The 22,612-nt window shown below is 43.3% G+C and overlaps 1 long non-coding RNA gene and 5 other non-coding genes across 8 annotated transcripts; all 6 read right to left on the bottom strand.

Annotated features, from left to right (window-relative positions):
* Nucleotides 1-762: 762 nt before the first annotated feature.
* On the bottom strand, nucleotides 763-15,964 carry LOC141147220 (uncharacterized). Of its 3 annotated transcripts, XR_012245039.1 has the most exons (10): nucleotides 15,757-15,964; nucleotides 14,134-14,244; nucleotides 12,681-12,812; nucleotides 12,399-12,540; nucleotides 11,154-11,296; nucleotides 7,146-7,198; nucleotides 6,297-6,440; nucleotides 3,311-3,363; nucleotides 2,400-2,467; nucleotides 763-935 (listed from the first exon to the last, which is right to left on the bottom strand). It is a non-coding gene; the product is annotated as an uncharacterized lncRNA (long non-coding RNA). The 3 variants fall into 3 exon arrangements; XR_012245037.1 differs by lacking the exon at nucleotides 12,399-12,540; XR_012245038.1 differs by lacking the exons at nucleotides 2,400-2,467; nucleotides 12,399-12,540.
* LOC141101942 (small nucleolar RNA SNORD89) lies at nucleotides 1,024-1,138 on the bottom strand. The gene has a single exon (XR_012235070.1). It is a non-coding gene; the product is annotated as a small nucleolar RNA SNORD89 (small nucleolar RNA).
* LOC141101940 (small nucleolar RNA SNORD89) lies at nucleotides 2,675-2,789 on the bottom strand. The gene has a single exon (XR_012235068.1). It is a non-coding gene; the product is annotated as a small nucleolar RNA SNORD89 (small nucleolar RNA).
* On the bottom strand, nucleotides 6,517-6,631 carry LOC141101941 (small nucleolar RNA SNORD89). Its single transcript, XR_012235069.1, has one exon. It is a non-coding gene; the product is annotated as a small nucleolar RNA SNORD89 (small nucleolar RNA).
* LOC141101943 (small nucleolar RNA SNORD89) lies at nucleotides 11,373-11,487 on the bottom strand. Its single transcript, XR_012235071.1, has one exon. It is a non-coding gene; the product is annotated as a small nucleolar RNA SNORD89 (small nucleolar RNA).
* Nucleotides 12,893-13,005, bottom strand: LOC141101939 (small nucleolar RNA SNORD89). The gene has a single exon (XR_012235067.1). It is a non-coding gene; the product is annotated as a small nucleolar RNA SNORD89 (small nucleolar RNA).
* Nucleotides 15,965-22,612: the final 6,648 nt, after the last annotated feature.

The following is a 22,612-nucleotide window of genomic DNA, read 5'->3' as shown; positions in this document are numbered from 1 at the left end:
CCTAATCACCAATCTTGCAGCCATAGTACAGTTCATACACTTTATTTAGAAAGTCTAGTTATGATGCACCTGAGGGTTAAGCCCCGGTTCACACGGGGCGGCACGACTTGCAGGTCGCCTCACTGAGGCGACCTGCACACGACTTCCACGGCGACTTGCAAAACGACTTCTGTATAGAAGTCTATGCAAGTCGCCCCCAAAGTAGTACAGGAACCTTTTTCTAATTTGGAACGGTTCCATTGTACAGAACGGGAGGCCACTTGTCAGGCGGCTAGGTCACCTGACAAGTCGCCCCTGTGTGAACCGGCACTCAGCATGTATTCGCCACAAATGTGGCAGAAATCACAGCTGTTCCGACATTGGACATTTCGGCCGTCACCAATTGTCTTACAGCAAATCTAACTGGCTTACTTGTTTTGTAAATTCTATGTACATAGACACTATGCCTTTGCACCAAAATGCATGAGACACAAAAGTAGCATCTGCACGCAAGTTGTCTTAGCGTTTCTAGGCAGCATCCAGCCTAGGCACACCCAAACTGTACCAGTTCAATGGTTATGTAATATGCCTAGGTGCATGCATGATCTACACCAATCTCATAATGCAAAAAAAGAAATAACGCTAAGGCTAAATTGAGGGGGGGGAAAAAAATAAATAGATAAAAAATAGATATTTCAGAAAACCAGAAGCTTTGAAACAGTATGTAATGGTCAAGTTACAAGTTTTGTTATGATTAGCAGCCAAAGATGCACCCAAAAAGTGTTCCAGAAGCAAAATCTTTATTGTCCAGTGAAGGAGTCCATATACACAAAATATTGAAGACATTCTCTGGTTAACTTTCAGCCACTTTAGAGAAGGGAGGGGAACAGAATATGATAATCCTCAATAGCTTAGATGGTTCAATAGCAACAGTCCCAGATCTGGTACTCTTCTACCTGGAGGGAGGAAAAAAAAAAAAAAAAATATATATATAGCACTTTAACTGTCAGTGGTTTCCAGAAATGAGCACTTTTTAGTTACTATGCAGAGGTCAGTTACGTTTTCGCTTCAGGGGTTTTTGTCATCATGCCACCCAATGAGAGAGCCAACTGCTTAGGGCAGCACTGTAATTCGGCCTTTTATGTCATCATTCCTCTGCAGATGAGAAAACAGATCACTGCTTCCCCCACACTTTGGTTTTTGATCCCGGCTGTGCACATTTCAGATACTCAACCACCCAGCAGATCCAGCGTTGTCCTGCCGATTCTATTTGCAGCAGTCCCCCGCTCCACAATCTACTTGTGCAACATAGCGATGGCTGCCAGCTCCTCTGTGGTTCAGCAGGCGGTCTGACATGCCACCCCCTTCCTTTGTCAGTGAGAAGCTGAAAATGAGTCTTGGTATATGTGAAGAGCACATCACATCACAGGGGGTCTGGCAAGCATAGAGCACATTATTTGTCTAGGCCAAGTAGTAAAATACATATTGGCTTAAACAGATGAAGAAATTTGTTTAACTTTTTGCTATAGTATCTAAAAATGTCAGTTTATAGCGCAAAAAATAAAAAGAGGTGATCAAATACCAAGGTATGTTGTTGCACGACCGTGCAAATGTCAGTTAAAGCAACACAGTGCCGGATTGGTCATTAAGGGGCAAAATATTCTGGTCCTTAAGTGGTTAAAATGAAGTATATTTTGTAAAATACTGGACCAAGATTAGTTTTTTTTTTTTTTTTTTTTTTTTTTTTAAATGAAGGTTATTCAATAAGGGCTACATCACTCTGCACTGGTTGGGTTATCTTGGTGGGGGGGTAGTCGCAGCAGGCATCTTTAGTCAATCACCATTGGCGGGATCTAAAGTGATACTAATGTCTCGTTTGTTAAATATAAACAAGTCACTTCCATGCTCTGTGCAGTGGTTTTGCACAGAGCAGCCCCAATCCTCCTCTCTGGTTAACTTCTCTTGCCGAGTGCCCCCACAAGCAAGCAGCTTGCTATGGGGGCACCTGAGCCAAGCCGCAGCTCCCTGTGTACAGACACGGATCCACCCCCTCTCCTCACTGACTTTGACAGCAGCAGGAGCCAACGGCGCTTCGCTGAGGTCTCAGCCAATGCGGAGGGAGAGTCCCAGACAGCAGAGTCCCTTGTGCAACATCGCTGGAATGAGATCGGGCTCATGTAAGTATTAGAGGGCCTGCTGCACACAGGCGGCTTTAATCTTAATGCATAAAATGCATCAAGAAGAGAAAAAAAAAAAAAAAAAAAAAAAAAAAAAAAAAAGAGCTTCTGCCTTTACAACCACTAAGTAAACACAACCAATCCAAGAACGACACCAGTATTGACCGATTCCAAAACTCAGCATTTCAAACCCCTATGAACCCGATTTTTTATAAATGCTGAAGCAATCCCTTGTGCACCCACCTCGTCATCCAGACCACATGGCTCACTTCTGGTTACATCAGAAATGGTGTGACCACATCCTATGGAGCCTGTAGACAAGCAGAATGTGTGACAAGTTAGACACTGCCCATTACATTACCCCAAACAGAGGAGAATCCAGGAACCCAAAATCCGTAAACTTATAAAAACTGAACTATACACAGTGAGGATGTTCCATTCTTCCCTACACTAAAGCTGGAATCCATGGGGGGGGGGGGACCCATTTTTTTGGAAAACATTGGCAGTTTAGTTACTATGCAGAGGTCAGTTAAAGTTTCGCTTCAGGGGTTTTTGTCATCATGCCACCCACTGAGAGAGCCAACTGCTTAGGGCAGCACTGTAATTCGGCCTTTTATGTCATCATTCCTCTGCAGACAACTTAAAGTGGACCACCACTTCTTTTGATCTCCACTTACCCGATGGGCTGTGCACATTTTTAGATACTCAACCACCCTGCATTGCCCTGCTGAGATTCTCTTTGCAGCAGCCCCTCCCCCCCCCTCGACAATCTTGTGCGACAGATGGCTGCCAGCTCCTCTGGGTTCAGCTGGCAGGCTTTGACGACACACTGCTAGGCCTGCCCCCTCTGTCAATGAATGGCTGTGCATTTTGGGAGAAGTGCATATCCCAGGAGGCATGGTGCTCATGGATCACATCATTCGCCTAGCCAAGCGACTCAAGTGTTGTAATAAAAGTATAAATATAAAAATATATAAATAAAAATATAATAAATTGTGTAGCGGAAGGGAGAAACCTTCATTTCAGGGTGAAGATCAATCCACTTTAAAAACACAATTCAAGAACTATACAGTAGTAATGTCAAAGCTCAGCATTTCAAAATCACTAATGAATCTGATTTTTGTAAGTTCTGAAGCAATCCCTTGTGCACCCACCTCGTCATCCAGACCACATGGCTCAGAAATGGTGTGACCGCATCCTATGGAGTCTGTAGAGAAGCAGAATGTGTGATAAGTTAGGCATTTACAGATTCAATGTAATATAAAATGGGCAACTTATAAAAATTTCCTTTCCACTTTTTCATAGAAGACATTCCCCAACCAAAATTGTAACCTACTGAAATTACAAAGCACCCAAAAAAGCCATGCATCTCAAATGCAGATACAAAATCAATTAAAATCCAAAGAAGCCAACACAAATATGCTGTACAGTTCATTTGGGAAAGGCTGAGCTGACCTGGGTCAGATAGTAACAAAATTAGTTATAACTGGCCATCCATAAAAAAAAAAAAAAAAAAAAAAGTCAGCTAGTTACTGTAGATCATGGATATGCAATTAGCAGACCTCCAGCTGTTGCAAAACTACAAGTCCCATCATGTCTCTGGGTGTCATGCTTGTGGTCGTCAGTCTTGCAGAACTACAAGTCCCATGAGGCAAAGCAACAGCTGGAGGTCTGCTAAATGCATATCCCTGCTGTAGATGCTTACTTTAAAAAAAGGGATCTAAAGCAGTTTCTACCCAGAACGAGTCACCACCTGTATTTGGGTCCCTGGTGCCGTTTAGGTTTACAGAAGAAAGCTGGCTGTAACTCGTGGCTTCACAGCCAGCTCCCCAATGTGCATGTACAAGACACACAGAACTTCCATTCCAGTGAGGTTCTGCATTGAAGTAGAATTCCAGCCCAACACCAACTAGTGCTTAATATTCTGATTGTGTTATAAGGAGGCTCAACAGACACACCCTGTCCACAATCCTGACCACCATCCTCCACCCCCCCCACCCCCCTCCGTGGTGCATTGCAGAATCTGTTCTATCTAAAACTTCACCGCTCAGGTACTGGCAGATTAAAGTCATGTGGCACTGGTCTCATAGCCGACAGCAGTCCCGGGGATATTCAATTTCTTGATAAACAAGCGACAATTAGTCACAGAACAATCCATCATGTGGGCCATCTGTTCTCACCATATCAATGAACAGCAAACGACACTGATTGCCGGGTTCCTGAGCCAAGCTCCAAGACAGACAGCACACGTATAACAAAGGTGAGGAGCCCAGGCCTTGTCCTGATCACCAATCTTGCAGCCATAGTGCAGTTCATATGCTTTCTTTACAAGTCTAGTCATGGTGCTCCTTTGAGTCTTAAGGCCCCATTCACATCTGAGCGTTTTGTAGCTTGAAGCCTGAAGCTCCAAAACGCTGGAGGGGAAAAAAAATAAATAAAAAATTATTCTCTATGGATATGGTTCACATCTCCGCTCCAAAACGCCTGAAGCTCAAACAAGTTCTGGAACTTTACTTTTTTGGCAGATTTGAGAGTTTCTGCTTTTTACATTGGTGCCCTTTTGACCTGCACAAAATAAAAAAAAAAAAGGCCGTAAAAAGGTGGTAAAATCGTGCGACTTTCTGCCTGAAAACGCTACGCTCAGGTGTGAATGGGGCCTTAGTGTGTACTCGACAAAATGTAGCAGAACACATCACAGATGTTCCGATATTGGAAAGACATTTCTGCAGTCACCAACTGTCATACAGCAAATATAACTGGCTTATGTCATCTCAATGTACATCAACACTATGGGGGTTATTTACTAAAGGAAAATCCACTTTGCACTGCAAGTGCACTTGAAAGTAAAGTCGCTGTAGATCCGAGGGGGACATGCAAGGTAAATAAAAAAAAAAAAAAAAAAAAAAAAAAAAAAACACACACACCACAGTATTTTAGCTTGCACATGATTGGATGATAAAATCAGCAGAGCTTCCCCTCTTAAGATCTACCCCTTAGATTTAGAGGGACTGCACTTCCAAGTGCACTTTCAGTGCAAAGTGGATTTGCCTTTTGTAAATAACCCCCTATGTTTGTGTCAAAATGCATGGAACTCAGCAAAATGAGTAGCATCTGTGAATGCAAGCCGTTTAGTCTTTCCAGGCAAACCCACCCAGCCTAGGCATAACCAAACTACCACTTCCACAACGGTTATGCAATATGCCTAGATGCATGGCATGAGCAACACAAATCTGCAAGTGAAAAAACACACCTACACAAGATTAAAATGTTACTAAACCCACAACAGTAAAATCAGTCTGCATATACAGTAAAGCATGCTTGCTGCTCACTGTGGAACCTAAGGGATTGTGCATGTAATTGGGCATGGTGTAAAAAGGCTGTTTGATCCTGTCTTCTCTAATCCTCTCTTCCTCCACTTTCCCCCTAAACCATCTGCTGATAGAACAGAGCTTTGGATTAGCACAGGGCCAATCAGCACTGTTCTGGCAGAGGGCCGGGAGGGAAGGAAAAAAAAAAAAAAAAAAATTATTAAGTCAGCAGCTACAAATACTGCAGCTGCTGACTTGTAATAATCGGACACTTACCTGTCCCAGGGTCCAGTGATGCGGGGGGGGGGATTTAAGCCCCACTCGTCTCCCCCTCCGTTCGACAGCGCCAGCATTGCAACTGTGGGCGCTCGGCTGTGGCTTCACAGCCGGGCACCCACTGCACAAGCGGCGCCATGATTGGCCACGCAATCATATGGGACCGGTCACATGTCCCATATGATTGACAAGAGGGAGGGGGAAGAGCTGAGCCCTTCCTGCGCCGAGGGGAAGTGATGTCACCAGCCCAGGCACTGAAGGAGGCAGTCTACAAGGGACCCCCTAGCAACAGCCATTAAGAGGCAAGTAAAAAAAAAAAAAAAAAAAAAAGAAAAGGTTTTCCAAAAATTTTTTAGGCACATTTATGCATTTTTTTTTTTTTTTTTTTGGGTGGACCACTTTAAAATATACATATAGGAAAAATTGGATTATCATTATCTCCTTTAAAAGAGCATGTAATTAGGTTACAAGATTGTTATTAGCAGCCAAAGATGCACAAAAAAAATAAAAATGCGTTTAGGAAGCAAAATGTTGTCCAATGAAGGAGTCAATATACCTGGCTGTGCACAAAATGATGAAGACATTCTCTGGTTAATTGTCAGTCACTTTACAGGAGTAGGGGGGGGGGGGGGGGGGGGATAATCCTTGATAGCCCAGAAGGTCCAATATCTACAACAGTCCCCGTCTGCTTCTCTTGTACCTGGAAGATTGAAAAAACACAAAAAGCACTTACAGCACTCATCTTTGGAAACCATTGGCAGTCATTTAGTTACTATGCAGAGGTCAGTTAAGTTTTCGCTTCAGGGGTTTTTGTCATCATGCCACCCAATGAGAGAGCCAACTGCTTAGGGCAGCACTGTAATTCGGCCTTTTATGTCATCATTCCTCTGCGGACAACTTAAAGTGGACCACCACCTTTTGATCCCCACTTACCCGATGGGCTGTGCACATTTTTAGATACTCAACCACCCTGCATTGCCCTGCTGAGATTCTCTTTGCAGCAGCCCCTCCCCCCCCCCTCGACAATCTTGTGCGACAGATGGCTGCCAGCTCCTCTGGGTTCAGCTGGAAAGGCTTTGACGACACACTGCTAGGCCTGCCCCCTGTCAATGAATGGCTGTGCATTTTGGGAGAAGTGCATATCCCAGGAGGCATGGTGCTCATGGATCACATCATTCGCCTAGCCAAGTGACTCAAGTGTTATAATAAAATTACAAAAAAAAAAAAAAAAAAAAAAACACATTTTTGTGTAGTGGAAAGGAGAAACCTTCATTTCAGGGTGAAGATCAATCCACTTTAAAACACAATTCAAGAACTATACAGTAGTAATGTCAAAGCTCAGCATTTCAAAATCACGAATGAATCTGATTTTTGTAAGTTCTGAAGCAATCCCTTGTGCACCCACCTCGTCATCCAGACCACATGGCTCAGAAATGGTGTGACCGCATCCTATGGAGTCTGTAGAGAAGCAGAATGTGTGATAAGTTAGGCATCTACAGATTCAATGCAATATAAAAATGGGCAACTTATAAAAACTTCCTTTCCACTTTTTCACAGAAGACATTCCCCAAAGACAAAGTCCTGCCCAACCAAAATTGTAACCTACTGAAATTACAAAGCACCCAAAAAAGCCATGCATCTCAAATGCAGATACAAAAATCAATTAAAATATAAAGAAGCCAACACAAGTATGCCACACAGTTGGTTTGGGAAAGGCTGAGCTGACCTGGGTCAGATAGTAACAAAATTAGTTACAAACTGGCCATCCATAAAAAAAAAAAAAAAAAAAAAAAAAAAAAATAAAGTCAGCTAGTTACTGTAGATCAGGGATATGCAATTAGCAGACCTCCAGCTGTTGCAAAACTACAAGTCCCATCATGCCTCTGGATGTCATGCTTGTGGTCGTCAGTCTTGCTTTGCCTCATGGGACTTGTAGTTCTGCAACAGCTGGAGGTCTGCTAAATGCATATCCCTGCTGTAGATGCTTACTTTAAAAAAGGGATCCAAAGCAGTTTCTACCTGGGACGAGTCACCGCCTGTATTCAGGTCCCTGGTGCCGTTTAGGTTTACAGAAGGAAGCTGGCTGTAACTCTTGGGTTCGCAGCCAGCTCCCCAATGTGCATGTATAAGACACACACACAGAGCTTCCATTCCAGTGAGGTTGTGCTTTAAAGTAGAATTCCAGCCCAACACCAACTAGTGCTTAATATTCTGATTGTGTTATAAGGAGGCTCAACAGACACACCCTGTCCACAATCCTGACCACCATCCTCCACCCCCCCCCCCCCCCCCCCCCTCCGTGGTGCATTGCAGAATCTGTTCCATCTAAAACTTCACTGCTCAGGTACTGGCAGATTGAAGTCATGTGGCACTGGTCTCATGGCCGACAGCAGTCCCGGGGTATTCAATTTCTTTTGAATCAGAGAAACAAACGACCATGTCAATGAACAGCAAACGACACAGATTGCCGAGTTCCAAGACAGACGGCACACTTATAACCAAGGTGAGGAGCCCAGGCCTTGTCCATGTCCTCTCTTTACAAGTAGTCACGGTGCACCTTTGAGGCTTAAGGTCCCATTCACATCTGAGCGTTTTGTAGCTTGAAGCCTGAAGCTCCAAAACGCTGGAGGGGAAAAAAATAAATAAAATAAAAAATAAAATGAATAAAAAAAAAAAAAAAAAACTATTCTCTATGGATATGGTTCAAATCTCCGCTCCAAAACGCCTGAAGCTCAAACAAGTTCTGGAACTTTTGGCAGATTTGGGCGTTTCTGCTTTTTACATTGGTGCCCTTTTGACCTGCACAAAATCGCCGTAAAAAACGTGGTAAAGTCGTGCAACTTTCTGCCTGAAAATGCTACGCTCAGGTGTGAATGGGGCCTTAGTGTGTACTCGACACAAATGTAGCAGAACGCATCACAGATGTTCCGATATTGGAAAGACATTTCTGCAGTCACCAATTGTCATACAGCAAATATAACTGGCTTATGTCAGTTCAATGTACATCAACACTATGGGGGTTATTTACTAAAAGGAAAATCCACTTTGCACTACAAGTGCACTTGAAAGTAAAGTAAAGTCACTGTAGATCCGAGGGGGACATGCAAGGAAAAAAAAAAAAAAAAAAAAAACCACACACACAGCATTTTAGCTTGCACGTGATTGGATGATAAAATCAGCAGAGCTTCCCCTCATTTAACCACTTCAGTACTGGCCCATAGTCATATGACGTCCACAGATGGGATCTCCCATCCTGGGTGGGCGTCATATGACGTCCTGGGATTCCCGGCTGCCTAGGGGGTGCGCGCGCCCGCCGCGTTGCTTGGGACCCGGTGCGTGTGCCCAGCGGCCGCGATGTCCGCCGGGCACCCGCGATTGCCCGTTAACCGGGCCGGCATGTGGATCTGTGTGTGTAAACACACAGATCCACAGCCTGTCAGCTCTGAGGAGAGCGATCTGTGTTCCCAGAACGGAGGAACACTGATCGGTCTCCTCCCCTTGAGCGTCCCCTCCCCCTTCAGTTAGTAATCACTCCCTAAGAAACATACTTAACCCCTCCCCGCCCCCTAGTGGTTAACCCCTTCACTGCCTGTCACATTTACACAGTAATCAAAGCAATTTTATAGCACTGATCGCTGTATAAATGTGAATGGTCCCAAAAATGTGTCAAAAGTGTCCGATGTGTCCGCCATAATGTCGCAGTCACGAAAAAAAAAAAAAAAAAAAAAAAAAACAAAAAAAACGCGATCGCCGCTAAAAAAAATAATTTTTTTTTTTTTTTTTTTTTTTTAAATGCCATAAATCTATCCCCTATTTTGTAGACGCTATAACTTTTGCGCAAACCAAGCAATATACGCTTATTGCGATTTTTTTTTACCAAAAATATGAAGAATACGTATCGGCCGAAACTGAGGAAAAAAAATTTGTTTTAAAAAAAAAAAAAAAAAAAATTGGGATATTTATTATAGCAAAAAGTAAAAAAATAGTGTTTTTTTCAAAATTGTCGCTCTTTTGTTTATAGCGCAAAAAATAAAAACCGCAGAGGTGATCAAATACCACCAAAAGAAAGCTCTATTTGTGGGGAAAAAAAAAGGATGTCAATTTTGTTTGGGTACAATGTCGCACGACCGTGCAATTGACGTTTAAAGTGCGACAGCGCTGAAAACTAAAAATTGGCCGGGAAGGAAGGGGGTGAAATTGCCCGGTATTGAACCGGTTAAGATCTACCCCTTAGATTTAGAGGAACTGCAGTGCAAAGTGGATTTGCCTTTTGTAAATAACCTCCTATGTTTGTGTCAAAATGCATGGAACTCAGCAAAATGAGTAGCATCTGTGAATGCAAGCCGTTTAGTCTTTCCAGGCAAACCCACCCACCCAGCCTAGGCATAACCAAACTACCATTTCCACAACGGTTATGCAATATGCCTAGATGCATGGCATGAGCAACACAAATCCACAAGTGAAAAACACCCACACAAGATTAAAATATTACTAAACCCACAACAGTAAAATCAGTCTGCATATACAGTAAAGCATGCTTGCTACTCACTGTGGAACCTAAGGGATTGTGCATTGTGTAAAAAGGCAGTTTGATCCCGTCTTCTCTAATCCTCTCTTCTTCCACTTCCCCCCTAAACCATCTGCTGATAGAACAGAGCTTTGGATCAGCACAGGGCCAATCAGCACTGTTCTGGCAGAGGGCCGGGAGAATGAAAAAACTCCTACAAGCTTTAACCAGGCACTGATAGAAGTCACAAGACTGCTATATATACTGCTAAGAAAATTTAGCAGTTTATTTACAAATGTAATTGCATTTCTGTGCACTGTGAAAGATCAGATAGTGACTGCAGGCTCCTGGGTTAAAGAGGAGTTCCCACAAAAAAAATACATTTTTATTTTTTTAAGTCAGCAGCTACAAATACTGCAGCTGCTGACTTGTAATAAATCGGACACTTACCTGTCCCAGGGTCCAGTGATGCCGGGGATTTAAGCCCCACTCGTCTCCACCTCCGTTCGGCAGCGCCAGCATTGCAACTGTGGGCGCTCGGCTGTGGCTTCACAGCCGGGCACCCACTGCACAAGCGGCGCCATGATTGGCCACGCAATCATATGGGACCGGTCACATGTCCCATATGATTGACAAGAGAGAGGGGGCAGAGCTGAGCCCTTCCTGCGCCGAGGGGAAGTGATGTCACCAGCCCAGGCACTGAAGGAGGCAGACTACAAGGGACCCCCTAGCAACAGCCATTTAGAGGCTACATATAAGAAAAATTGGATTATCATTATCTCCTTAAAACAGCATGTAATCAAGTTAGGTTAGAAGATTGTTATTAGCAGCCAAAGATGCACAAAAAAATAAAAATAAATTTGCGTTTAGGAAGCAAAATGTTGTCCAATGAAGGAGTCAATATACCTGGCTGTGCACAAAATGATGAAGACATTCTCTGGTTAATTTTCAGTCACTTTACAGGAGTAGGGGGGGGGGGGGGGGGGGATAATCCTTGATAGCCCAGAAGGTCCAATATCTACAACAGTCCCCGTCTGCTTCTCTTGTACCTGGAAGATTGAAAAAACACAAAAAGCACTTACAGCACTCATCTTTGGAAACCATTGGTAGTCATTTAGTTACTATGCAGAGGTCAGTTAAGTTTTCGCTTCAGGGGTTTTTGTCATCATGCCACCCAATGAGAGAGCCAACTGCTTAGGGCAGCACTGTAATTCGGCCTTTTATGTCATCATTTCTCTGCAGATAAAGCGGATCGTCACTCTTTCTTTGGGCAAGTTACATCACCATTATCCTGTAGTTCTTCATAACAAAAGACAACTATGTTGGTGTCCCTTGTCAACTTTGTCGTATTTTTTAAAATGTAACTGCCGACTCGCAAACTGTCATTTGAAGAAAACGCATAGCCAAGTATTATTCTACACAATTTTTTTTTATTGTGCAAAAAAAAAAAAAAAAAAAAAAGCAAAATAAAATTATACATGATATCTGCCAATAGAACTTAACCAAAAAGTGCATTCTATGCATCCAAAAATATAGAAAATATAACAAATCATAAAAAAAAAAAAAAAAAAAATTATATGTCAATGCAATAACTCCAAGGCCAATAATAAATAAAAAAAGACGTTATCTCCTCTGATTCCGCAACATGGCTGGTTGATGAACGACACGAAATGAAAAGCGGAAACTATGTAGCGAGTATGCAGCTCATTATGCCTTTGTCCTGCAGGGTTTATTTTTATCTGAGGTTTACATCCTCTTCAAGTGTTTACTCTCCACAAATGTAGAACACATCACAGCTGTGCGGACATTGGCGAGACATTTCTGCCATCACCTATTGTCCTACAGCAAGTCTTTAACTGGCTTACTTGTTTAGTAAATTCTATGAGCATAAACACTTTTGCATCAAAATGCATAACATGTGTATGCAAGCCGTTTAGTCTTTCCAGGCAGAATCCATCCAAGGCACACCCAAACTGTACCAGTTCAACTGTTAAGCAATATGTCCAGGTACATGAGCTACACAAATCTTAAAAGGCAAGCACAACTTAAATTGCTACTAAACCCAGGAGCCTGCACTCACTATATCTGGTCTCCCACAGTACACAGAACATGGAAATGCAATTATTTTAGTAAATATAAACTGCCAAATACCTTTTCTCATCAGCAGTATATATCAGTCTTGTGACTTCTATCAGTGTTTGGTTAAAGCTTGAAGGAGTTCATTCTCCTCTGACTGTCCTATGAAGCTGCAGGGCCCCTGACCCTCTGTCTGGACAGTGCCGATTGGCCTGTGCTGAAGAACACAAAAAAAGAAAAACCACACACACACACACACACACACACACACACACACACACACACACACACGTTATGAGTAACAGCAAAAGACACCCAAAAAGTGTTTATTGGAACACATTGAAGTAGTCAATATACCTGGTCCAACAATATTGAAGATGTTCACTGGTTAAATTTCAGCCACTTTACATGGAGTAGGTGGGGAGGGGACATAAAATCATCCTTGATAGTCCAATATCTACAACAGTCCCAGGTCTGCTACTCTTCTACCTAGGAAGAAGAAGAAAAGAAAAAAAAGTTCTAGCACCCATTTTTTTTTGGGAAACCATTGGCAGTCATTTAGTTACTATGCAGAGGTCAGTTAAAGTTTCGCTTCAGGGGTTTTTGTCATCATGCCACCCAATGAGTGTTAACTGCTTAGGGCAGCACTGCAATTCGGCCTTTTAGGTCATCATTCCTCCGCAGACCAGGACCTGCTCCACATCCACCCCACATATAGCCAGCTTTGTTTTTAGATCTGATAAAGCTGGCCATACATTATACAATTCTCTTGTTCAGTTTCCTTTAGGATTTACCTTCGACTATGTAATGCAAGGGCCTGACTGATTGCATACAAACTAAAAAAAAAAGTGTTTGACCTCATGGTTTTTGTAGCTCTAAAAATGGGGGGGGGTTAACCCCTTCCTGACCAGAACACTTTTTGCGATTCGGCACTGCGTCGCTTTAACTGACAATTGCGCGGCGTGGCTCCCAAACAAAATTGACGTCTTTTTTTTCCCCACAAATAGAGCTTTCTTTTGGTGGTATTTGATCACCCCTGCGCTTTTTATTTTTTACGCTAAAGAGCAACAATTTTGAAAAAAAAAAAAAAAAGCATTATTTTTCACTTTTTGCTAGAATAAAAATATCCCCCAAAAATATATAAACAAAACTATTTTTTTCCTCAGTTTAGGCCAATATGTATTCTACATATTTTTGGGAAAAAAAAAAAAAAAAAAAAAAAAAAACGCAATAATTGATTGGTTTGCGCAAAAGTTATAGCGTTTAAAAAATAGGGGATAGTTATGGCATTTTTATTATTTTTTTCTTTCTAAATGGCGGCGATCAGCGATTTTTATTGTGACTGCGACATTATGGCGGACACATCGGACATTTTTGGGACCATTGCCATTTATACAGCAATCAGTACTATACAAATGCACCGATTCCTGTGTAAATGACACTGGCAGTGAAGGGGTTAACCACTAGGCGGCAGTGTAGGGGTTAAGTGTGTCCCAGGGGCGTGTGGCTGTGTGTGTGACATGTGACTGATCTCTGCTCCGATGACAGGGAGCAGAGATCAGTGACACTTGTCACTAGGCAGAACGGGGAGATGCTGTTTACATCAGCATCTCCCCTTTCTTCCTCCCCGTGAGGCGATCGCGGGTATCTCCTCGGCGAACGAGTCCGCGGGACCCCACTCACGGAGCTTACCGCGGGCGCGCGCCCGCTGCCTCTTGAAGAGGAACGTACAGTACGTGGTTTTGCCTGTACGAGATCCTTCTGCCGCAGTATATCTGCGCGAGGCGGTCGGCAAGCGGTTAAAGCTTACCCCTTTACTCCTTGCAGCTGGCAGTTTCCTCTTCCCTCTGACCCTGGGTTGTGGGTGAGCCCTCAGCATCCTGCATTTACACGATATCAGCGTGTGACCAACCTGCGGAGCCTGCAAGAGTAAGGGAAAGAAAAAATTTAAAAAAAAAAAAAAAAAAAAAAAAAATGTAAAGCTTTGTTTTAAAAAATGAGCTAAAATTTTGGGGGGGGGGGGAGAGAACCCACACGTAAAGTTAACCCAATTTTTTTTTCATAATGTGAAAGATGAAGTTACGCCAAGTAAATAGATACCCAACATGTCACGCTTCAAAATTGTGCCAGACTCCGGTACTTAAAAATCCCCATAGGCGTCACTTTAAAATTTTTAACAGGTTGCACGTTTGGAGTTACAGAGGAGGTCTAGGGCTAGAATTATTGCTCTCGCGCCAACGTTCGCGGCGATACCTCACATGTGCGGTTTGAACACCGTTTTCATATGTGGGCGGGACTTACGTATGCGTTCACTTCTGCATGCGAGCAGTCTAAATAGAGATAAATAGAGATAAATAGAGATATATCTATCTATCTTTTTTTTTTATTGTTAAGTTTACTTTTAAAGTTTGACACTTAGCCCTCATGCACACAGGCTGTTAAAAAAACTTTATGAAAACGCCAGTATCTTTGCAGTAATTTTTTTTTAACTTTTTTCAGCTTTTTTCAGCGTTTTTGCAATAGCGTTTTTTTTAGCGTTTTTTGAGCGTTTTTCCGCGTTTTTTTTTTTTTCAAATTTTTTATTTTTTTTTCAATGGATCAAAAATGCTAAAAAACATTGGTGAACGACGTTTTTGAGCGTTTCAGCGTTAGAGCGTTTTTACAGCTGAAAAACGTCTTTCAGAACCCACTGGTCCTGGGTTTTTTTTTACAGCTTAAAAACGCCTAGGTGGGCATGAAGCCATAGACTAACATAGACAGGCCTTTTTAAGCTGCAAAAAAGCAGCTGTAAAAACGTCCGTGTGCATGAGGACTTAAAAAAAAAAAAAAAATCTTGCTTCCCAGCCGAGGCGGCGGCGTTTGTTTGAATGCAGAGGCCGGGTGTGACGTCACAACATCGCGCCCGCCCTCCGAACGATCATAGAGACTCCGGCGACTATCTGGTCCACCAGAAATCTCTATGGTAAATATCCGGGGGCCGGTGAATCGGTAGAAGCACCGGAAGGGGGACGTCCACTCTCGCCGCCCGTAAGAAGGATCAAGTGGCAGAACAGCCGCTACGATCGTTTTTTATGGTGTAGGGAATAGCCAGCTGAAAAAGCCGATATCTGAATGACGCCTGTAGCCGCACCCATCATTCAGCTATCCCCGCACAAAGTCAAGAACGTCATGAGACGTACGGCGGGAGAAGTACCAAAGTTTATCAGTATTCCGCGAGCGCGCACAATGTTAAAGTGCGACATGTTAGGTATCTATTTACTCGGCGCAACATCTTTCCCATGATTTTTTTCATAAAAAAAAAAAAAAGTAGTAAGCGTTTGAAAGACCGCTGCATAAATACCGTGATAAAATACTGCAACAACCGCCATTTTTGCTAAAAAAAAACAAATATTAAAATTTAAACTTGTAAAGAAAAAAAAAAAATCTCTCCCACCTGGAGGGTCTCAGCACTCGCCTCCAAAAAAACAAGCCGCCGTCTCAAATCCAGACAAATGGACAGATCCCCCCTTTAGGGCCGCCACCCTGCTACACACAGTTCCCCTCCTCACTGCCCCGGGAACGCTCACCCACGCCGCCCTCCTGTACGCCGCCATCTTCCTCCAAAGTCGTCACGTGACTAGTCAGAGCCCGGGTTTTCCCTTATACCCAGCAGATTGGAGAGGCGCAGGGAGCACAAAATGTCACGTGACGTGTCCGCGGCTGTGTACCTCGGCGGCCATTTTGTCGGAGCCCTCTGGATACTTTGGACTTTCAATTGCCACCCTTCGATGAATAGGAGCGCCTCTGAGCACTAAAATGTTACTGGGACGCTCTCATCCAACTTACATTGCAGGCAAAGACACAACAATGTAAACACATTTTAAATGCATACATGCAGCCCCCATCCTTCCTCAGCCATCTCCTCATTCATGGTTTATTTTCTGGTAAATCACTTGAGAGTTGAGTTGCACCTTGATATAGCGCGGTCTTACCCCGTAGGGTCCCGACGCGCCTACAAACACATACACAGATACTAGGGCCAATTTATAGACAGGATCTACCACTTGCTTACAGGGCACTTAAACCCCCCTCCTGCCCCGACCAATTTTCACCTTTCAGCGCTGATGCACTTTGAATGACAATTGCGCGGTCATGCAACACTGTACCCAAATGAAATTTTTATCATTTTTCTTCCCACAAATAGAGATTTCTTTTGGTGGTATTTAATCACAGCTGGGATTTTTATTTTTTGCTAAACAAACAAAAAAAAATTTTGAAAAAAAAAATCATGTTTCATAGTTTGTTATAAAATTTTGCAAACAGGTAATTTTTCTCCTTCATTGATATGCGCTGATGAGGTGGCACTGGTGGGCACTGATAGGCTGCACTGATGGGCACAGATAGGCACAGTTAAGGTGGCACTGATGGGCACAGATAAGGCGGCACTGATGGGCACAGATAAGGCGGCACTGATGGGGCAGATAAGGTGGTACTGATGGGCACAGATAAGACGACACTGATGGGCACTGATAGGTGGCACTGATGGGCACTGATAGGTACCACCGATAGGTGGGCATTGATGGGCGGCACTGATGGGCACTTATGGGCACTGGTAGGTGACACTGATGGGCACTGATAGGTGGCACTGATGTGCAGCACTGTTGTTGAGGCACTGATAGGTGGCACTGTGGGCACTGATGGGTGGCAATGTGGGCACTGATGGGTGTCGCTGGTGGGCACTGGTAGGCGGCACTGCTGCCTATTGCTACTTGGCACTGGCAGGGGGCACAGGTGGGCACTGAGGATCTTTAGTAGTTTGCCGTGATCGGGACTGATGTCCCTCTCACGGCCGCCGGTGAACGGCCTTTTTTTTCCTCCTCACACTGTCAGCGCAAGGAGAAAAAATAGCCAATTACCGGCTCTATTGACATCACATGATCAGCTGTCATTGGCTGACAGCTGATCATGTGGTAAGGGGTCAGGATCGACCCCTTACTCCGATCTGTGATCAGGCGAGTCTCATAGACTCATAGTCTCATAGTCTCATAGACCGCGCACACCCTACACCCTCCCGGCAAAGCAGGTCCGCGCTGTAGCTGTCATTCGGCTATAGCGCGGATCTCAGGTGATTAACCTCACAGCATGTCTTTGAAGTGTGGGAGGAAACCGGAGTACCCAGAGGAAACCCACACAGGCACAGGGAGAGCATGCAAACTCCAGGCAGACAAACACTTGCAGTGCATACCTCCCAACCTTTTGAGATGGGAGTGAGGGGCACCTATTAGAAAATGTATGTAGGCATAAGACACACCCCCTGTCATGCCCCCTCAAAGGAGCATTATGCAAAAAAATTATTAGTTAAACCCACAAGTGCTTTATTTTTACCACTACTATTCCTTTATATTGGCTTTTGAAGTTTACAAATGCAGCAATTTAGTAATTGTATGAATGGTTTAGCACCGGTAAACACTTTTTGAAAGATAAAAAGTGCATTTCATATACATCTGTATAGATCAGACCAAAATGAGGGACTAATGAGGAGGAATGAGGGACAGAGGGACATTGCTCCAAATCAGGGACAGTCCCCTCGAAATCGGGGACAGTCCCTCCAAATCAGGGACAGTTGGGGGGTATGGCAGTGTGCAATGAACTTGCTAGGAAGATGGACTAGTAAATCCCGTAGCACTGTCCTCTCACTCACATCACATTCCTCTCTTCTGGGAGTGTCCATTACTCTGTGCTGGCCCAGCTCATCTGCCCCGAGTCCTACATAACCTGGGGGGGATGGGGAGTGAAGGAAAAGGGAGTTTTGTAGGGATATCTTGAATGACAGCTCCAAGTCCACAGGTGCAACAAACATCACACCCAAAATGGTGGTGCTCACCAGCACCCTTGGGCTCCGTTTACAGGTGCGACAAGAGCACTTTAAATGTTTAGGGCGGCCCATTCATTTCAATTGGCTGCTCTACGGGGAGATTTACTAAAACTGGAGAGTGCAAAATCTGGTGCAGCTCTGCGTGGTAGCCATTTAGCTTCTAACTTCAGCTTGTTCAAGCAGATCCTGTAGCTGTGATCATAATAAAGGATTTGATCCATGGCAGGGTGGTGCCTCCCATCGCAGAGGAAGGCTGACACTTCTTGGCACATATATTGAGGAAACCCACCCCCCCAGTTATATAGAGTAGAGAAGAGACATTATACAAGAAAGGGTCCACCTCACCAAGGCTCCCAAGTTATATATGGAAGGGACACCCCCACCAATCCCCTACCCCAGTTCTGTAGGCAAGGGACATAAGCATCCCCCAGTTATATAGAGAAGAAATGCAACACCCTCTATCCCATTTCTATAGAGAAGGGAAACTCCACCAGGCCCGCTCATTCTATAGGGAAACAACACCTCCACTATGCCCCCCAATTATATACGGATGGGACACTCCCGCCACCCCCCCCTCATAATATAAAGAAGGGGACACCCCATCCTGGCTACCCAATTATATAAGGAAGGGACAACACCATGAAGCAACCCCCCCCCCCCCCCCCAATTATATAAGGAAGGGACACCAGGCCACTCCCCATTATACAATTGTTTTCAAAATGTTTTACAAATAAATATGTGAAGAGTGTGGGGTACATTTGTATTGTAGTCAATACTTTGTAGAACCCCCTTTCGCTGCAATTACAGCTGCAAATCTTTTTGGGGATGTCTCTACCAGCTTTGCACATCTAGAGAGGGACATTTTTGCCCATTCTTCTTTGCAAAATATCTCAAGTTCTGTCAGATTGGATGGAGAGCGTCTGTGACCAGCAATTTTCAAGTCTTGCCACAGATTCTCAATTGGATTTAGGTCTGGACTTTGACTGGGCCATTCTAACACATGAATATGCTTTGATTTAAACCATTCCATTGTAGCTCTGGCTGTATGTTTAGGGTCGTTGTCCTGCTGGAAGGTGAACCTCCGCCCCAGTCTCAAGTCTTTTGCAGACTAACAGGTTTTCTTCTAAGATTGTCCTGTATTTGGCTTAATCCACCTTCCCATCAACTCTGACCAGCTTCCCTGTCCCTGCTGAAGAAAAGCATCCCCACAACATGATGCTGCCACCACCATGTTTCACGGTGGGGATGGAGTGTTCAGGGTGATGTGCAGTGATAAATTATAATATTTGAAGTCCTTGGCTCCTCCCACGCGTTGCGTCACGGTCACGTGACTTTTACAAGGATCCTTGAAAAAGTCACGTGACCGTGACGCAATGCGTGGGAGGAGCCAAGGACGCTCTGTGCAGACAGGTAGTGTTACACAGTGTACTGCAGCGATTCTGCTCCTGTCTGAGGCGGCTGACTGCTATAGTGAAACCTGCATATGCCTTATCATTATAAGGCGCACGTGAGTGGACTGAAGTTTGCCTGTGTACCTTGGTATCTTTACTATTGTACAGTGATCGGTTTTTTCTCTTATCTGCTGTGTCAATGAGATCTGTTTGTGAGTATCACATCTGATGTGAACAAAAGCAAGAGAAACATTGTTGCCAAAAGTTTCAATGAGCACCTTAATTAAGCAAGTTTTTTTTCTAAACAGCTTTGCTAGTGGGACCTGATCAAAGCTCTATGTCAAATCGGTTTTTACATTTTATACATTTTATAGTTTGAACCTTTTTGAATATATTCCTATTTATTTTTTATGTGGACTTTTTACACATGTGGTGTCACTTATTTATCATAATTTCACACAATTTTATTGCTGGACTTTCTTTTAGGATTTTTCACCCACTGCTGGATTTATTTGAGCATTTATTTATCTTTTTTATCACATTGTGAAGCGCTTCAAATATTATAATTTATTCCTTTTTAAGTGATTCTGAAAACACTCTTTTTTGATAGCAGCCTCACTTGGTTTTTTATGTGTAATTATCAGTTATTTAGCATCACAGCGCTTTGTGTTTTATATATATATATATATATATATATACCTTTTCACTTGATGTGCAGTGATAGTTTTCCACCACACATAGCGTTTTGCTTTTAGGCCAAAAAGTTCAAATTTGGTCTCATCTGACCAGAGCACCTTCTTCCACATGTTTGTTGTGTCCCCCACATGGCTTCTCACAAACTGCAAACTGGACTTCTTATGGCTTTCTTTAAACAATGTCTTTCTTCTTGTCACTCTTCCATAAAGGCCAGATTTGTGGAGAACACGACTAATAGTTGTCCTGTGGACAGATTCTCCCACCTGAGCTGTGGATCTCTGCAGCTCCTCCAGAGTTACCATGGACCTCTTGGCTGCTTCTCCGATTAATACTCTCCTTGCCCAGCCTGTCAGTTTAGGTGGACGGCCATGTCTTGGTAGGTTTGCAGTTGTGCCATACTCTTTCCATTTTCAGATGATGGATTGAACAGAGCTCCGTGAGATGTTCAAAGCTTGGGACATTTTTTTATAACCTAACCCTGCTTTACACTTTTCCACAACTTCATCCCTGACCTGTCTGGTGTGTTCCTTGGCCTTCAAGATGCTGTTTGTTCACTAAGGATCTCTTAGAAACCTCTGAGGGCTTCACAGAAGAGCTGTATTTATACTGAGATTAAATTAAACACAGGTGGACTCTATTTACTAATTAGGTGACTACTAAAGGCAATTGGTTCCTCTAGATTTTAATTAGGGGATCTTAGTAAAGGGGGCTGAATACAAATGCCCCCCACACTTTTCACATATTTATTTGTAAAAAATTTGGAAAACCATTTATCATTTTTCTTCCACTTCACAATTAGGTGCCACTTTGTGTTGGTCTATCACATAAAATCCCAATAAAATACATTTACATTTTTGGTCATAACATGACAAAATGTGGAAAATTTCCAGGAGTATGAATACTTTTTCAAGGCACTGTATATAAGGAAAGGACATCAATGTTAGACCCCACCAGTTATATAGGGATGGTAAACCCCCACCAGGCCCCCCCTAGTTATGCAGAACGCAATATATGAACCCCTTTTGGCTTTTCCAACGCTTTCCCCTTTTATACCGCCTTTTATAACAGATGTACTGTAATAATTGGGAGGTCGGATAAAAGATGCATTTCTAGAAGTTCTCTTACATTTATAGAGGTCTATTCAGAAGACCAAAAAGAGTGACTTGGTTGTAGAAGAGGGACAGTTGGGGGCCTTGCTGTCTGTGACCCCCATTTCCTTCTCCTGTCCAAACGGTTGGCCTTCAGGAGGTGGTGTGTAAAGTTTATTGCTAAAATGTATCAATTTACTTTCCAAGTGTCGGTATAGAGGGAAATAGACAGCAATAAAGTATGAGATACACATTACTTATCAAGGATTTATTGAGGAACAATACGAGGTCATAGCAATAATGGCAAACAGATCAGTTAGAATTCATGTAGTTGGAACATTTTGAAGTGAACTTCAGAATGCGTATGAAAGCTGAATTCTGGGAAACCTGAACATTCCCCCTTGCAGTGGAGCTGCGCCTGCATTGCACAGATTAAATGCTTATTTACCATACGTTCATACCTATGTGCTCTTTTGTTCATTTCAGAGATGCACTACAGTCCATTTAACATGATTTACTATGGAACACGTTCGCATCAATGCGTTTTTCAGTCGGTGCATTTTTGGAATAGGTCAGGGACATTTTTTCCTGCAGCAGATTGTGATTTGCGTGTAAACTGTAAAAATTGTAGCCTTCAATGGAGTCGCACCAGAAATGCAAGTGTTGCGTTTCTAATGCATTTTTTAATGCGTTTTATGGTTTTTTTTTTCCCTTCAAAAAACACTGTATATAGCTGGTCGCAGGCCGGGAAGCTGGCCGACACGTCCTTAAAGTGTTACTAAACCCACAATAGTAAAATCAGTCTGTATATGCAATAAAGCATGCTTGTTATACTCACTGTGGAACCTAAGGGGTTAATCCTTTGCATTGTGTATAAAGGCTGTTTGATCCCGTCCCTCTGATCCCCCCCCTTCATCCACTGTCTCCAAAAAATAACCTGATATATACAGCGCCAGGGGATAGGCTGCACATGCTCAGTTTGGTGTGTATTGCTAGAAAGTTTTTCTTTTTTTCTTGGGAGGGTGCATGTGATCAGCACAGGGCCAATCAGCACTGTCCAGACAGAGGGTCAGGGGAGAATGAAAACTCCTCCTACAAGCTTTACTAGGAACGAATACAGGTCACAAGACTGCTATATACTGCTGATGAGAAAAGGTATTTATCAGTGTATATTTACTAAAATAATTGCATTTTCCACGTTCTGTGTACTGTGGGAGACCAGATAGAGTGAATGCAGGTTCCTGGGTTTAGTAACACTTT

The sequence above is a fragment of the Aquarana catesbeiana genome, linkage group LG06, assembly GCF_042186555.1.
Source record: "Aquarana catesbeiana isolate 2022-GZ linkage group LG06, ASM4218655v1, whole genome shotgun sequence".
Lineage (NCBI taxonomy): Eukaryota > Metazoa > Chordata > Amphibia > Anura > Ranidae > Aquarana > Aquarana catesbeiana.
This window is presented reverse-complemented; position numbering and strand designations above follow the sequence as displayed.